Source organism: Pseudophryne corroboree, chromosome 6 (assembly GCF_028390025.1).
Source record: "Pseudophryne corroboree isolate aPseCor3 chromosome 6, aPseCor3.hap2, whole genome shotgun sequence".
NCBI classification, from domain to species: domain Eukaryota; kingdom Metazoa; phylum Chordata; class Amphibia; order Anura; family Myobatrachidae; genus Pseudophryne; species Pseudophryne corroboree.
In genome coordinates this window covers 445,201,625-445,220,061 of record NC_086449.1, presented here as the reverse complement: position 1 = coordinate 445,220,061, position 18,437 = coordinate 445,201,625, and the positions used below count along the sequence as shown (strand labels likewise).

Sequence of the window (18,437 nt, the reverse complement as noted above, 5' to 3'; positions counted from 1 at the left end):
CACACAGTATTCAAGATGTGGCCATACTAGTGATTTATATAATGGGAGTATAATACTCTCGTCCCTTGCATCAATTCCCTGTTTTATGCATGCTAATATCTTATTAGCCTTCTTTGCTGCACTCCTACTTTGGGTACTGCTGCTTTATTTGTTATCTATGTGAACCCCTAAGTCTTTTTCCAGTACAGAATCCCCTAATATTACCTCATTTAGTATGTAGGTGTAATTTTTGGTCTTACCCCCACAGTGCATTACCTTACACTTGTCTGTGTTGAATCTTATTCTCCATTTTGCTGGCTATGCTTCCAGTTTAGTTAAGTCATTGGGGTGTTGGTACTGATTACTTGGAGTGCACCTTCAAACAGAGGTACAGGTAAGTGAGAGCACAAATCCTGAAAACCTGAAGGACATGTGCTGGAACTTGGCGTGAAGGTGCAGGTAAGTGGCAGCACAGGTACTGAAAACCTGGAGGACATGTGCTGGAACATAAAGCAGAGGTGCAGGTACTGGGAGCTAAGGTAACTTATCAGTGCTAGAACACTAAACAGAATACTGCAGAGCCCAGAAACAACTACAAGAGCAAAGTTGTATTGGCAACCAGCATTTGTCCAGAGGGGTTTAAATAGGGAATTCTTTCTCCTGGTTGTTGAGGTCAGTTGACCGAAGGGAGCACCTCATTGGAGTAGCTGTCTGATGATAGAATCCAAAACGGTGACTCCCATGTGGGGATGGGATCTAACAAGTGCTGGAGAGGTTGAAGATGACTGCCAGGCACCAGAGGAGAGTAGCAAACAGCGGTGCCATAGTGAATAATGGGGTATTATCCTCCAGCACATGACACTAAATACTGACCATTATGGCCTGGCTTGACTTTGTTTTGTTTCCATCTGCTGCCTCCACTGTATACTATTTGTCTCACTCAACTCAGCAGTCACATCTGGTACTTAACTGGGCTTCAACCTGAGTAGCAATGAAACCCATATCTCCTTGTAGGGATCACTGGTGTATGCCTATGCTTCATTAGACTCTGCACTTTCACCAAACTGGGCTCCAACCTCTAACAAAGTTACAGGTTCATAACACAAACAGCCAAGTTCTTTGTAAAACATATTTTCAGGTTTCATGGTTGCCCAAATATGATAATATCAGTTAGTGTTGCACAGTTCCAAAAGCTTCTGAACAGCCTACTTTGAAATTTTGCAAATAAAGCTAAAATTATCTTCTGGATATTACCCGCAGACAATCTGCCAAAATGAAAGGGAGAACCAATGTATGGAGCAATATCTGTGAATTTACAGTTACTTTGGAATATCTGTCTCTTGCAGAGTTTGTATAGAATAATTCACAAAATTTTTCAGCCTTGTATAGTCCGTTTATCATATTTTCATCAACTTTTCCTGTTTCAAACAGCACCACTGAAATCTCAGCATTTCATAAATTACATAAGGAACTCAAGAGTATGAGAGAAGTATAAAATAATTCACAACATAAGGATCATGGTAAAGGAAAGCGCTTATTGGCTCCATCTTTCTCAGTTGGTGTGTGGTAGATTCATTTAAAGCAGGGTTGGCTATACTTTTGGACTTGGTGATCTACTCTAAAAGTCGAAAATCTTTTGCAATCTACCATGTAGGGGCATTTTCAAGTGCCTAAAAAAATAGGGTATGTCTCACAGCAAGAAGTGTGGGGACTGTCCCACCATGATCGGGATGGTTGGGAGGTATGCTTTTCCGGGGTCTGAGCCAATGAAGTGTAAACTAAGAAACATACTATATCAATTTTAAATTAAACCTCCAGTGCAGGTTTTTACCAGGGACTACATGTGTCTGATACAGGGGTGCAGCTATAGGACAAGTTGCTGGCATTGAACTGTTTTTTGCAGTTGCTGCTCTGTCTCTCTCTTTGGTCACCTGCTTCAAGGGGTTGAAGGTTAGACAGCTTGTAAAACATGGGCAGCTCTACTGGGGCTTGGGAGTTGTCACTGGACAGGAGCAGGGCCCACTCAGTGCTGAAACTGTCCAGAAGGAGTCGGGTACAGCTCTAGCATAACATGAAGCACAGCAAGAACCCAGCAATAAGGATTGCAGACCCAAGGACACCATACCTTACGACCATGGTCTCAGCCAATAACAATCAGTCTGATTTTTATTGGCTATTGCTGTTATAAGTGAAAGCAGACAGAGCGAGCTGTGGCTAAGGCACACAAACCAATAAGAATTGGCTGCTGCAAGATTTTGCCACAAGCCACTGGACTAGTGTCCATGGTCGACTGACTTTTTGGCAACCCAGTTGAAAGTGTTATCTCTACCATCTTCAGTGAAAGTGAAACTGCAGTTACCAAATTTATATATCCCAAATCAAATTGGCAGCCACTCATGACCTCCAAGTAAAATTCAGGGTCAATGTACTTATTAAAGCATATTTGTTTTTTTCCAGAATGAAAGTGAAACTGTCCATCTTGGTGATTGGAAGGGGTATGGATTGAAGGAAAGTTCCTGGAAACCATCAAACCAATTGAAAATGTCCATTCTGCCCGTTTAGTGAAACAATTGAAAAAAAAAAAAAAACACCCTGAAAAACATGGAGCACTTTGAAGTCACTTAAAAAATGGGACATAGTGTCATGTTCTGTGGTATGTTGTGTGACACCTGCCTACTCTTTTAAAGAGTATTTTCTTTAAGAGCGATCCCAAACATTTGACAGCAATGCCCGGAGTTGCCACAAAAGATGCAGCTCCCGCAATTATCTTTTAGGAGGGAATTCACCATGCACTATCTACTAGGTGATTATGTTCTATTTCCTGAGACTGTTCTGGACCTAGCTCCTAACAGAGAGTTCACCTACTGTATGTTCTAGCCCAGCTTGCATTTGTATACTGGGAGGACTGATTACCTGTATATTGAACTGGCTTGCATTTGGATTTAGAAAGAACGGTTCACCTGTGTACTGACCCCAGCTTGCATTTATTTATTAAGTTTCGTATATAGCGCAGCATATTTCATTGCACTTTACATTTGGAACAACAGTGATAGAATATTTCGACAGACATAGAGGTAGGAAGGCCATGCACACACGCTTAAAATCTTTTGAGGATTTTGAGAGTACTTATCACCTGTGTACTGACTTGGCTTGTATTTATATTCTGAGATAACAATTTATTGGTGTACTGGATCTGTACTGTTTATGGGACTTGCTTCCATTAATATCAGTTATTCCAGCTCTTGCTTAACCACGGGAATTCTTATATCGCCTCTGAAATAGGTGACGTATAATATTACTCTTATTGCTCACACATTGTAATATCTGATTTCTGCGGGTGGTCTTCAGGTTGCCGGCGGCCGGGCTTCCAGCAACCACCATACCGGCGCCGGAATCCCAACTGCCAGCATACCGACATCTTTTCTCCCTCTTGGGGTCCAAGACTCCCCTGGAGGGAGAATTGATAGCGTGGCGCGCATAGCACAGCGTGGTGAGCACAGCGTGGTGAGCGCAGCGAGACCACAAGGGACTCATTTGTGCTCGCCCAGCTGTCGGTATTCCGGCACCGGTATGCTGGTCGCTGGGACCCTGACCGCCGGCAAACCATACTACACCCGATTTCTGCCACTTTGACATGAACACAGTTTCTGAACCACTGTCTGTATTATTGATCACGTCCGCACTCATGATTAATAACACAAATTCACTGCTACCAGCAAGGGCTTCTTCAGTGGTCTGGCGCCTGGTAGCCCTTCGTTCCTACCTACACAATTTTTAACATACTTAATTTCACATCTCCATAACCAATTTCATAACCTCTCAGAAAGGGCTCATAAAGGTGGTCTTTTTTGGGGGATTGAGATACTCCACTGGCAGATGCCTTAAACACACCCAAGAGTAATAGTCTTTTAAGTATAACATCCAAAGGAGGTGCATGACTAGTATACCTTTCTTTAACAGTGAAATCCAGCCAGTGTATGTTTTAGTGATTACTAAAGTGTTGCACTTGCAAATCACAACCATTTATTATCTACCACACCTTGTTGCAGGTTGTTGCTTGAAAATGGCAAGCCTACTTATAATCATATTGGCTCTTTGTAAATAATTCTTAATTAGATTTGGAAACTTTTTGTTCTAAAATATGAACTATACGAATAAATAAATGTAAAAAATGTCAGGTATTCTTTTTAGAATGAAAGTATATTATACAATTTATTTCCCTTCTGACTGACTCCTATTTCACAAAATGTATTTAAAGTATTACTTACTAAAAATAATAAAACAAGGCATTATTTCACTGTTTTGGTTTTAAGAATATTGCTTTATCATTTCCATTATCTATTTCACAGCATGGTCATATTTATAAAAAATAAACCTGTCTGGAAAGTTTCTTATTCCATAGTCTATCAGTGGGAATAAGGTCTGATATAGCCTCTCTTCTAGCAATCCAAAATTCCAGAGGCTTAGCTACAATAGGATATCTTATAGTTTTACAAGGACCTGACAGAGAATGCTGCTTTTTCCAGTTTGCTCTGATAAATACCACAAACAGTAGTTCCAGACTGAGGTATCTGGGGACTGGCTGATTCTTGACAAAAGATACAGTATGCACTGATGTGGCCTAAAGGTGCATACATATGGTGAGATTCGGGCTGTGCCCGATTCTCACTATGCGACAGGGGCTAGTTCGGCATCGCAAGCACATAATGAGTGTGCTTGCGATACTGAATATTGTGTGATTTTGGCTAAGTGTCAATTTTGACTATTTCTTCTATGAGATAGTCAAAATTGACTTGCCTGCACAGTCTATCTAGGCTTGCGATGCTGACCAAGTGGGACCGCGCATCGGCATCGAATCGGGATCGCAAGGTGACTTTCATCTTACAATTTGCACTAACTTTTCTTAAGATTTTTACTATATAGTAAAAATTGTAAGAAAATATCTCACCGTGTGTACACACCATAACAATGAAAATGTGTTATTGCTGAGCAGGGAGTGGGAGGTGGTGTAAGGGAGTGGTTAGGTAAAAGAGACAACAGAAATTCAGTAAAGAAAGCAGAAAATTGTGAGTGAGGATTTAAGAGAGTTAACTGAAGGCTAGAAAAACTATTTGACCAGACTGCTGAAGATTTTCAATATTCCCACTCAACCACCACATCCAAGCGAAGCACAGAAATGTTTTAACTAACATGTTTTGTTTTCAGATGAATCCCTGAAAGGCAGAATATAGCACTGTGGTTAGCAGTCATGAGTAGTCCAATTGACTGTCATGGGGACTACAGTCTTCAATTAGAGATAAGGTGCACAGGTCATATCATGCCACCAACAGTAGTGACTAATTAAGCATTAAAGGCTCCTGTATTTATTGCATAGGAGGCACATGGAGGGCATCAACCTTTAGTGCTGCACAACCAACCAAGAGTTATTGCTAGTGTCCTGTAGCATGCTAATGAAGGACGGAACATGTTTGGTTCTGTCCTTCATTAGCATTGCCCCAGTGTGTACAAACAATCTGGGCTGAGAGGGATTCATTCCGATGTCAGAACGAATACCTATAGCTTTATTGTGTACCTCGCTTTAGGTGCTGCTTGATTGTACATGTATTGTATTCACTTTTACTTCACAGGTTTTATTAGAAATAAAGAGCACTTTGTCTTATAAATCATTTCTCTGCTCTTCTAAGAGAACGTGTGGCATTATGTCATACTTAGGACACAACAGATGGTAATTTGTGGTTTTTCTATTCTCTTGGAACAACACAAATAATAGCAACTGCAAAAAAAAAAAAAAAAGCTTTTGAGTGAACATGTCCTTGAACATGGCAATAAACAGATATGTCCAGCCTCATCTTTGCTGCGATGGGTGCACGCTTTCGTAGTTGTACATGCCATTCATTTCCATCTTTATGAAATGATAGTTGTTATTTCTTAATGAATGCGACTGGGAGACCCGACTGGCTTATTGTGAGGATATCCTTCAGAATGTCCCTGCAAACGCTGTTCTGCTCTCAAGGAACAAAGCTCAATTTCAGAAATCGACTATAAGTGTGTATAGTGACTGAAGGCTATAATCTGGATGATATATTCAAAACCAATTGTAAATAAACTATTTCATGCACTATTAGATTGTGTACGGAAATGATGAATAGCATTTACCATGCTTTTTTGTTAACTTTTAAAATCTGGGAGTTTTTTTTTTTTTTTTTTTTATTCACCCTGTACAATCAGCCATAATCACAATGGAGTAAAATCAATAACTATCATCAGAACTGTACAAGCTAGCAGTATTACATGATGTGTTTTCCTGGCTGGATTTCAATATATTATCTACCATGTTGTCCTCTCAATACCCACCCATCTTTTGTTCAGTAGTTGCACTGCCAATCTGCCTTTGGTAATTCATCTTCAATTTTCATAACAAGTTACAATATAACAATTGATCATTTTGAAAGTAGCTTATTTTTATCCAGTTTGTGGCTGGGGCAGTGCAAAACTTATTATAAACTTAATTATAAATTGCACTTTATAGCAAAATTAAAAGGAGAGTACACAACTGTATTAGTCATTAGGGATGCTGGAACCTACCATAAAGGAATCAATAGCCAGAAAAATAGATTAGTCTAAATGCGATAAAACCAACTTTAATGGAGAGTGTTGCTCACTTTCTACTTGACAAACACAATTTCCATGTGAACTATGAATATATGGAATGTGAACACATTTGTCATGTGACGCCAGGTTTGGACTGGCCACAGGGGAAACTCCCAGTAACCCCCCACCCCCGCCCCAGGGATCAGATTCCAGATTGTGCACTTGAATTATACATTGTACATATGTTATATTACATTGCACAGAACTATGGTGTATTTTCTACAATGCATTGCTGTTCTTAATCTGGTACTTTATTATCCATGTATATAGCAGTATTTGCTATATTTATCAAGTGGCCCAGTCCATGCACTAATGGTTGGCCAAGCCTCTAAATATGGGCCCCAACCACTGCATTCCCCCGGTGGGCCCTTCATGCCGCAGTCTGACACTGTGACGCAAAGATACTTGGGCAGGATGCAAGCAAAATAAACATACTGAGAAGCAAATGTAATTATACACAAGGCCCCTTAGTAACTTCATGCTTTGTTACTCTATGCAAGGTAACTGCAATTACAGTAAACATCTTTGATGGCAGCTAAATGAGCAAAGATTATGGGCTTGCATCTGAGTCACTCTTGCAAAAATGTATGCAGCAACCTCTATTTGTGGTCTCATGTGCAAAATTACCCAAATGCTCATCCACACCCCTTCTCTTGTATACATTCATTCATCAAATGTGCAAGGTCTGAGATGCCCACTTTTAGCGTTCATGGAAGTTATAATAATGAGAACCTTATCTGCTACCAATAGTCGCCCCACTGAAGTTATGTGGATGAGATTGTCATTGTTGCTGGAGCTTGGTGGCAATATTGATTTGGAGTGAGGAGATTGGAAGTGTGTTGGTTGGGTGGGAGCCTGAGCAAAGAGAGTGAGCTACTAATGGTGGGCAGGAAGAAAGTTTACTATGGCTTGGGAGGAGGTGGGGTGTGGTGAGTGGAGAGAGGAGAGGATGTAGGGTGTAGTGAAGGGAGACCAAGATCACAGATGGTGAGAAGTGACTGAAAGAAAAAGGGGGTGAGTGGAGTGGGAGAGTACCAGAGGGGATAAGGGGACATGGGAGAGAAGGAGTGAGAGAATAAAGAGGTGGGAGTGGGTAGAAGAAAGAAGTATCAGGCTGATAGGTGGGGGGGGGGGGGGGGGGATGAAGAAATGAGGGACATGGTGTGAAGTAATGAGAGAAATTATAATTAGTAGTAATAACAGTAAATATGCAAAAATAAAAAAACTATATTGTAAATCTATCATTTACTTTCTGTAAACGGTTAGTGACTGTGCGATTACAGTATTTTGTTTTAGACACCAATTATAGAATTTATTTTCATATATTTATGATCTCACTAATTACATGATTCCACGCAAAACATAAGTTTCCAGCTCTATCCATGATAACTCATGATAATAGGATGTCGCTATTTTTCAATTGCTGTCATAATTGCCTTATTGGCTATGTTGTAGGACATATCTTTCTAGTACCTCGTATTTGTTTTCAAGTTTGTACTACTACAGGGTGAAGAAACTAAGATCCACAGTGAGAACTCACAACTGAAAACCTGTACCCCCGAAATAGGAGTGGAGAAAACGCTGAACTCAATACTGAAATTCTAACAGCTATTGTTGCAGAATGTTTAGAAGAAAAAAGGGAATACGTTTAAATATAGGAGCACTCATTCCCATCCACAAAATATTGTAATTTGTACAGTGTCGCACTGGGGCATGTAGGGCCCACCATGGGAATGCAGTGGTAGGGGCCTATGTTAGGGGTGTGGCCAGTCTGCAGAGGGGGTGTGCTCTGTCACCTCATTGGTTTGACTAACCATTAGAGAGTACGTTTTCTGGGCCCCTTCAAAAATATATACAGTAAGTTCAGCTTGCTGCATGCATGATAATGTTCGAAATTAACTGCAATGCACTGTAAAAAATACACCATAGTCCAGTATAAGGTAACATATGTATAATGCAGGGTCGCAACGGGGTGTGTGTGTGGGGGGGGGCGCATGCCCCGGGCGCCGGACTCTAGGGGGCGACTTAAAGCTTAATTAAAACTTCTGCTCCACTTTCTGTCCGCCCACTGGTAATCACAGACGAGAGGAGCTGCGCACATACAAGCTACAGTTGCACACTGACAGACTACGGAGTTGTCAGCATGCCACGCCTCCCTCCACCCGCCGGGACCCTACACTTCCGGCCAGAGACCACGCTGACTACGGAGACTCCAATCCCTCCCCCCACACACACACTGGCTGGGAATCTGCACTTCAGGCTGGCTCTGCACGTACATCAGATAGGTGGTCAGTCAGTCAGCCCACACACTGCAGCCAGAAAAGGGACTTTATTATCACCTCACTGTCCCTGAGGTCAGTCAAGCATCAAGCTGCTGCCATTAACTGTTGCATTACATTTTATGGGGACACTGTGTATGGTACAAGTTGGGGACACTATGGCATAATATTGGGATGCTGTGTGGCATATGTGGGGACACTGTGTTCTATAATATGGGAATGCTGTGTGGCATTATATGTGGGGACACTGTGCAGCATTATATGTGGGGACACTGTGTGACATATGTGGGGGCACTGTGTGACATTTTATGGGGACGCTGTGTGACATAATGTGTGGACACTGTGTGGCATTATATGGGGATGCTGTGTGGCATTATATGTGGTGACACTGTGGCATTATATGGGGACGCTGTGTGACATAATTTGGGGACACTGTGGCATTATTTGGGGACGCTGTGTGCCATAAGTTGGGGATGCTGTGTGGCATAATGTAGGGACACTGTGTGGCATTGTATGGGAACGGTCTGTGCCATAATGTGGGGACACTGTGTGCCATAATGTAGGGACGCTGTGTGGTATAATGTGGGGATGTTGTGTGCTATAATGTGGGGACACTGTGTGGCATTATATGGGTACGCTATGTGCAATAATATGGGGATGCTGTGTGCCATTATATGGGGACGTTGTGTGCCATAATGTGGGGACACTGTCTGCATAATGCGGGGGGACCTTGTGTGGGATATTATGTGGGAACACTGGCCTAATATTGGGACACTATGGCATAATATAGGGACACTGTGATGTATGGGGTACCCTATGTGGCATAATGTAATATTTCATGAAAAGTCACAGTCTGTAGTAATGCAGCAGGGGGGCGCCAAGTTACTGCCTTGCCCCGGGTAACAAAAATCCTAGTTTTGGCCCTGCATGATGTATAATTCAAGTGCAGTCTGGAACCTGAGCTTTACAACAGGAGGTAGGGCCACCAGAGGTTTCCCCTGTGGGCCAGTCCAAGCCTGAATTTGTATTAGTTAAAACTTATATTTTATTTACTTTCAAGATAAAATATCTTAAGACTGTTCTACACCCATATGTAATATAAATTCTTTATTACTGTTACATATGGTGTATTATATATTTCCCTTTAATGGGGTCATAAAAAGCGAAATATAGAAAGATTCTAGAAATAGAATAATGTGTAGCAAAGGAAAACAAAATAATTTTGTGTAAATAAAGAATGTGATTTAAAAGAAAATGCCTGTGCACTGTCTTTATTCACATTGTCTTTGTCTTATAATTTATATGCCTGTGGGACATCAGATTTCTTCTGCTCCTGCTTTTATATTAGATACTTCTGGCAGTGTTCCATACTAGTGGTTACAATGATAGCAACAATGCTTGTTTGTTCTACATTCTGTGATTATAAATGTTACATCGATTTCTTTTTTCTGTTTAGTATCTATACAATAACGTTGTTACAGGCAGTGGTTTAATATCCCACCTAGAATTTATTTAAGGTGCAGGATAATTCTCGCTGTCTATCCACAAGGTAATACATTTTTAATACATAGTATCAAACGTCTTTCATTACGTTTTTATTCAGGAAAGGGATTCTAATAATATTAACTGTAAGTTCATATGGTACCTTATTGCTTCCCTCTCACAGTAAAGTGAGAGAGCACATAATGGAGTCTTATTTACATACATTTAGTTATCCATATATAGATACTGTGCTTAACAGGATATTTATCACTTCCACATCACATTGCGTTGTACAAGCATGTAACCATTATTAATATTACGTGCCACACTTGTGGAGTGTATTGACACAAATATTGTGGACGATCAGTTAAGTTATTATAGAAGACAATATCGATCCTATTGCGCCTTATCTGCATGTGACTTATATGTCCCCGTACTGCATATATTATTCTCTTGTTACTAACATTTGCTACCAACATTAATCACATCATGTCTAGGCTACCTAAACTAGATACACGTTAAACAGGAATTTAGTACATTAGTGAAATTATACAGACAGGGCACAGCGATTGCCAATGCGCATCTCGCTTGTTTGCTACATCAAAGGTATAGTGTGAGGCGCCCGCCTAACAGAACATATAAATAAGGTACTGGAGCCAATCAACAGAGGGTCAGGTTTGTTCCACCAATAGTGGGTCCGGAATGGGAGTTTGAATCTCCCGTCCGTTACTTAATTAGCGGCTTTATGCTAGCCGCCGGTTACTTATTAAATAGCGGCTTTATGCTAGCCATCAGTAATAATCAGTGTCCTCAGCGCTCCCCCTGTGATCAGACCTGCAGGTCTAACTATGATTATTTAATTGCTAAGTGCTCGTTCCAATGTATCCCTGTAATCGGCTTTATGAACTAAACTAGATGGTTTGCAGTAGGCTGTATTAAAGTATTCAGTATTCCGCCAGCACAGCATTGGTTTGATCTTTTTTTTAAATGTCACCATTGGAATTTCTAGCAGTGTGGTAGAAGTGGATTATAAATGTATGTTTATTTGATAATTACAGTTATCCAACAAAATCAACTCATTTTTTATAATGAGTGGATGGGAATAATAGGATGATTATTTTCACCGTACTCATATAGTATAATAAATGAAATGATAGTATAATAAATCAATTTATATACAGTATTTATTTCAAGATGAGCACATACACTGACAGGGTGATAGAAGTGACACGTTAATTTAATTAAAGCTAATACATATTATGTATATTTTTATAATATAATCACATTTTTGGTACAATGATAAAACAGACACATTTTATTTCACAAAGATATGATTTTATTCAGAATTTAACACAATTTATTTATCACTTAATTAAAATATAATTCAGTTTTTCACCAAGCATACACAATATATATAATTTTAAAAGAAAATATTTTAATATTTGAGCACTAATTTCCATTCGTGTAAGCATTTAATTTCACTAATATATGACATTTGGGACACATTAATGATCTATGTAGTCTATAAGAATATATAATCATTATATTCACATATATACCTTATATCCTTTATACCCTACAATATAATATACAATAGGGACTCAATATATTTGATATATTATGTAATAATTGTATTGGTATATTAGCATCTAGATACCCGTTTTTCCTGATAGTGCATATATCAAGGAACATAGTGACCCTTTACAAAAAGATAATACCACTACTGATACAGGTGAAACTCATAAAATTAGAATATCATGCAAAACTTCATTTATTTCAGTAATTCAACTTAAAAGCTAATACTAATATATAATATAGACTCATAGTACATGCAAAGTGAGATATTTAAAGCCTTTATTTGTTATAATTTTGATGATTGTGATTTACAGCTTAAGATAACCTCAAAGCCAAAATCTCACAAAATTAGAATATTACATAAAATCAATTAAAAAAGGATTTTAAATACAGAAATGTTGGCCCTCTGAAAAGCATAATCATGCATATGTACTCAGTACTTGGTTTGGGCCCCTTTTGCATGAATTACTGCCTCAATGCTGCGTTGCATGGATTCTATCAGCCTGTGGCACTGTTGAGGTGTTATGGAAGACCAGGAGACTTCAATAGTGGCATTTAGCTCTTCTGCATTGTTCAGTCTTATGTCTCTCATCTTTCTTTTGGGAATGCCCCATAGATTCTCTATGGGGCTCAGGTCAGGTGAGTTTTTCTTGCCAATCCAGTACAGTAATCCCATGGTCATTGAACCAGGTTTTGATACTTTTGGCAGTGTGGGCAGGTGCCAAGTCCTGCTGGAAAATGAAGTCAGCATCTCCATAAAGCTTGTCTGCTGAATGAAGCATGAAGTGCTCCAAAATGTCCTGGTAGACGGCTGCATTGACTCTGGACTTAATAAAGCACAGTGGACCAACACCAGCTCTTTAAAACATGCACTGAGATGCACTGATAGCTCTCTTGCGACACAGTCTCGTGATCTGGCTCAGATCCTTACAGACTTTTATTCTGATATATACACCCAACCTCCTATCAATGACTCCCACAAAACATCCTTTTGGGAATCTATGTCCCTCCCTGTGGCCCCTCCTAATCTTCCGACAATATCTGCTCTCCTGCAGTATTACTGAGGTGGAAGTTGAGAAAGCTATAACGCATCTTAAAGTATTGAAGGCCCCGGGTCACGATGGATTTTCAGGAGAATATTATAAGAGCTTGTCGAATAAATTGGTTGCTCCCCTGACTGTGATGTTTAACACCATTATGACATCTCTCACTGTACAATTATATTTTACCGATGCCCTGATTCGCTTAATCCCTAACTTGGGTAAAGAGCCGATTTGCCTGGGTTCTATCGCCCATATTTCTAGTTAACGTGGATTATAAACTGTTCACTAAAATGATTGCAGATAGAATAAAGATTCTGCTTCCCTCTATTATCCACCCAGACCAAACGGGCTTTATTACGGGTCAACACTCCACAGGGAATATCTGTAAGGTTATAGCAGTGGTGGACTGGTTATGCTCCACTGGGAGCCCTGACCTGCATTTTGTGCTGTCCCTAAATGCTAAGAAAGTATTTGACTTTGTTAGCTGGGATCACCTTTTTACCACATTGCGGAAGTTTGGTTTCCCACTGGAGCTGGCTACAATTCTACAGACTCTGTACTCCTCCTATACCTCCCGCATTCTTTGTAATGGCTTTCTCTGTGACCCCATTCTATTACAGAGAGGGACTAGATAAGGGTGCCCATTGTCGACTTTATTGTTTGTCATTGCCATCGAACCTTTAGCCATTGCTCTTACGCCATCGTACTGCATACACGGAAATGAAGATTCGGGATAATAAATTGAAAGTTAGCCTCTTTGCGGATGACATGTTGCTCTTTATTTCTAACCCCAAAGCTTCCATCCCTATTATAAAGAAGGAAATTCAAGATTTTAGTTCTTTTCCAGGCTACCAGGTAAATCCATCTAAGTCTGAACTCTACCCACTTACTCCAGCGGCTCTCTCCCACTCTTCCTCCCCTGCCCTCTCTCAATTCCAGTTGAACACTACCAAACTGAAATATCTGGGAGTGTATTTTCTAGTTTGTTTTTCTGACTTATATTCTATTAATTACACACCGGTCCTGTCTAATATTGCTAAGCTCCTCACAAATTGGTCCTTGCTCCCCCTCTCCCTATTAGGCAGGGTTGCAGTTTTGAAGAGTATTGTTTTCCCTAAGATTTCTTATCTCCTCCAAATGTAGCCTCTAAAACCTTCCAAGTCTGATCTCACCCTGTGTGATAGTCTCTTTACTAAATTCCTGTGGAATAATAAAAAACCTAGAAACTCCTTTGCCAAATTTAGACTGCCTCGTAAAGATGGTGGATTAGCTCTCCCTGATCTCCTAGCCTTCTTTAGGGCTGTGTCCTTTCCATACATTTCGATTGGCTATTGACTGCCTCCTCCTATGTTAATTATGATTTAGAACAGGCTCTAGTCCATTCTTACGACCTCCGGGCATTGCTCTACTCCCCTAAGTCCTTGCTCCCCTCTCCCCTCTGTGCTAATATATTATTTTGGGACTCATATGTCTCATGGTGGGCTATTTGTAAGGTTGTGGGTAGCAACCCCGAGTACTCCCCATTTATCCCTTTCTGTGGCAACCCATGTTTTACCCCGTCTCTTGATAATGTGAAGTACTTCCTCTGGAAAGCAAAGGGGATTTCTATTATTAGAGGCGTCTTTGACCCTGGAGGGATTTTACTGTGATTTCAAGATTTAATGAATAGACATGGTGTACCCTCATCTGATTTCTATATATATCTCCAGTTATGCCACTATGTGCAATCTCTTCCCCTTTCTCCTGTGCATGAGCAGAGCAGTCCCGCTTTATTGTCTCTCTTACTGAGACTAAAAACATTCTCCTACAAAACCTATTTCCAAGTAACCCTGACGCCGTCTGGCCTGCAGCAATATATAAATGGTCTTCTGATTGGGCCTGGGCCCCAAATCCAAAATACTTTTTTTCCCCCTTGCTGCAAATTCTTAAAGCCCTGCATTGATCACAACTTCAGGAAATTCATATTAGATTTTTACACCGTGGGGTAAATTTACTAAGATGAGAGTTCTATTTAAGATGGGATGTTGCTCATAGCAACCAATCAGATTCCAGGTATTATCTTCTAGAAGGTGCTAAATAAATATGAAGTAGAATCTGATTGGTTGCTATGGGCAACATCCCATCTTAAATAGAACTCCCATCTTAGTAAATTTACTCCCGTGTGTATGTTGCTCCAGACCAGAGGAATCACATGGTTTCCACTGAATCTGGACACTGCCTTAAATGTAAAGCACCCAATGCTCTTCTAATGCATAATTTCTAGCATTGTCCCAAGGTTAATACGTTTTGGCACAAAGTTTTATGATATCTCGCTTCTACCTTCCATGTGCATCTCCCTTTGGACCCGGTTGCTATTCTAGGCCTACACACCTCCAGATGGAATTTACCCTTATCCCAGATACCTCTCATCCCCTTTTTATATGTGTTACTAACCCTGGGGAAAAAAACTCATCCTTAACCACTGGATTCTCCGAACTGCCCCTAGACTTGAAAATCTCAAATCCTTGCTTACCGTCACATTGTATATGGAACGTCAATCTGCTCTCCCTGATCTAGAACATAATGCCCTTCAATTTTATAAGAAATGGAGTCCCTACATTGATTCACTGAGCCCTAACTAACAACAGCATGTCCTAAAATTGTTTGATTCTCTTAGCTGGGAATCCTACAGGAAACTTTGCCCGCTTGGTTAATAAGTACAGCTCTATCGCATATTCTCTGTGTGTATGCATCTTGCACCACCTTTTACTATACCTTTTTTCTTTTGTTAATTTTTCATTTTTGTAAAGATAGCACAGCTCACTAGGTGCTGTATTCTCTTCTGTAATCCCCCCTCCCCCCACCCTACTTCTCATATCCCTGTCTTTATCTCCTTTGTATCTGTCTCTTCCTTTTGATATTGTATGTATTTTTTTATGTCTCTATTTAAACTCTTTATTTTTGAAAAAAAAGTGGTAAACAGTACAACCTGACCTAGATATATACAGATCAATATACATGTAGAACTACAGTTCAATAAATACCCTGATGTAGAATGAAGCACATTGAAATACAAAATATCCAAGGTTACCACTTAGTTTTCGTGGTTTTTTTTTTTAAATTCAAACAAATTGCATTTAGAATAAAATTGCAACAAAAAATACCATTGTGGAGGGGGGGGGGGGTGGAGGGGGAGAGAAAGAAAAAAAAAGGGGGGGGCAAAGAGAAATAAAAAAGAAACACACACACATATATATATATATATATATATATATAGGGTGAGCGGTCTTTAGTATTCTCAGGACAGAGTAAAATATACAGTTTAATAGAATAAAAGTTTATCTCAACACAAAGCTGAGCGTAATTGTCTACATCCGACCAGGCAGTTGTCTCTGAAAATAAGAATAACATGGGTTCCATGTATCTAAAAATTTCCCCACAGAATCATGAAGCAAAGCTGTGATATATTCCATTGAAGCTGCGAACCAAACTTTATTGATTGCAGCCTGAATGGACGGAGCATTGGGTTGTTTCCAATTTGCAGCAATTAGCAATTTGGTGGAGCCTACTATATGATTACATAATTTACTTTTACAGTTTGAAGGCCCTTCCACTGGTTTACACAGTAGGGCTTGTAGAGGGCATTTCGGAATGGTAGAATTGTAAATGTTACCCAGAAGAGAGAAAATGGCCTCCCAGTAAGGGCTAATCAGAGGGCTTTCCCACCAAACATGTATGAATGGACCCCGATGACCGCAATTTCTCCAGCGTTGATCCAAACTGGGAGGAAAAATACGATGTATAACCGTAGGGACCTTATACCACCTTGAATAAACCTTAAAAGCATTCTCTTTAAAATTTGAGTTTAAAGATGTTTTTGCTACTAATTCCTTTATTTCTGACCATTCCTCCTCAGCCAACGTTAATTCTAGATCTCATTCCCAGGCTAAGTCAAATGATTCTTTGGTTGGTGGTGAGCCGGCCAAAAGAGAGTACAGAGTTGATATAACCCCTCTACGCTCAGGATTATGCATACACAGCCGTTCAAAGGGATGTGGGATTTTAGCTTTAACAGATTTGCTGAGGGATAGCACAAAACTAAGTATCTGTAGGTAATCAAAGTGTCCATAGACAGGGTTGTGACTCCGCACCAGTCCTCAAAATTTCAAAGGATAATTTATTGAACCAGAATTATGTTCATATGTATGGTAGGTATACCAACAAATAATTGTACCTGGTGGTGCACCCAGAGTCAGGGAAAAACTAGAGAAAAAACAACTTTGCAGAAGACTCTTGTGTGGGTGCACTCTTGTTTTTGTTATATGACTATTTATTAAAACATAACTTTTATTAATTCATTTAAAATAAATCCTCACTCTTATACTCCACCATGTTTGGTTAATAGGATATATTTATATCTATATACACAAAAAGTGCTTCAAAAATTGGAAATGTTCTGGTTAGTCTATCACCAAAAGACTTGTAGGGGGATGTAGACACTATAGTTCTACATCCAATCCTAACCAACCAGCACAAGCGAAGCTTGTTTTAATGAGACCTCAATGGGTCATAATTGACCGGACAAGTCTTATCAGGAGTATGTGTCGTATCAAAAATATATGCACATATAGGGGTTGCCTGCTAGATGCCCCCGTATAAGTTTAGCTAATTTTTAGCTTTAGATATCTAGCAGAAAAAAGAAAACAGAAGAGAAGAGGGAAAAGAAAGGGGGGAGAGAAAAAGTGGTGATCCTGCTGTTGGTATCCGGTCGGAGGGGGTCATTAATTACAACACCGGGTATTCTCTGGGGGTCTCCCTCACAGGTACTGACCCAGCCCGCCACCGTTTTGCTTCCAAGATCGGACGAGATCGGGCTCTGTCGGTGGGGTATGGTAGTAACTTTTTGACGCAATTGGTCGACCCACCAATGAGAGTGCACCGATTAAAGATTTCAGAAAAAAGGCAAACTGCGGATCTGCTGTCTACGTTAGACGCAGGTTTTCACCTGTGAATCATAGATGAGAGTCCGCTGATATAAAGAAATTTTGGGCTAAGGATGAAGATAAAGGTAGGATAAGGGTAAAGGTACACGATCAGTATATGCTAAATATAGCCTATGTTAAATTGACACCAGTTGATCCCACCTATAAACGCAATATATTGTACCGCTAGGCAGGGAACATTAAGGAATCAATATCACAGAGATCAGGTGTTATTTTCAATAGGTACTGACAATTTGTTTGATAGCTTAGACATACATATGTTATATCTAGAATCCCTGCTGTGGGCTAGATTGGACTGGAAATGCTATAGCACATATACCAAAAGACTCCCCCAAGAAAAATTTATGATTGTAAATGCAACCCAAAATATGGGACTGTTGCACTAGGAAAGACAACTATTGGAGAGGGGTGTGTCCAAACAAACAAAATTATCACCTGCTCTCAGT

The 18,437-nt window shown here is 40.0% G+C and overlaps 1 pseudogene; it reads right to left on the bottom strand.

The window, feature by feature from the left end:
* Window positions 1-17,770: 17,770 nt before the first annotated feature.
* On the bottom strand, window positions 17,771-17,889 carry LOC134937561 (5S ribosomal RNA; annotated as a pseudogene).
* Window positions 17,890-18,437: the final 548 nt, after the last annotated feature.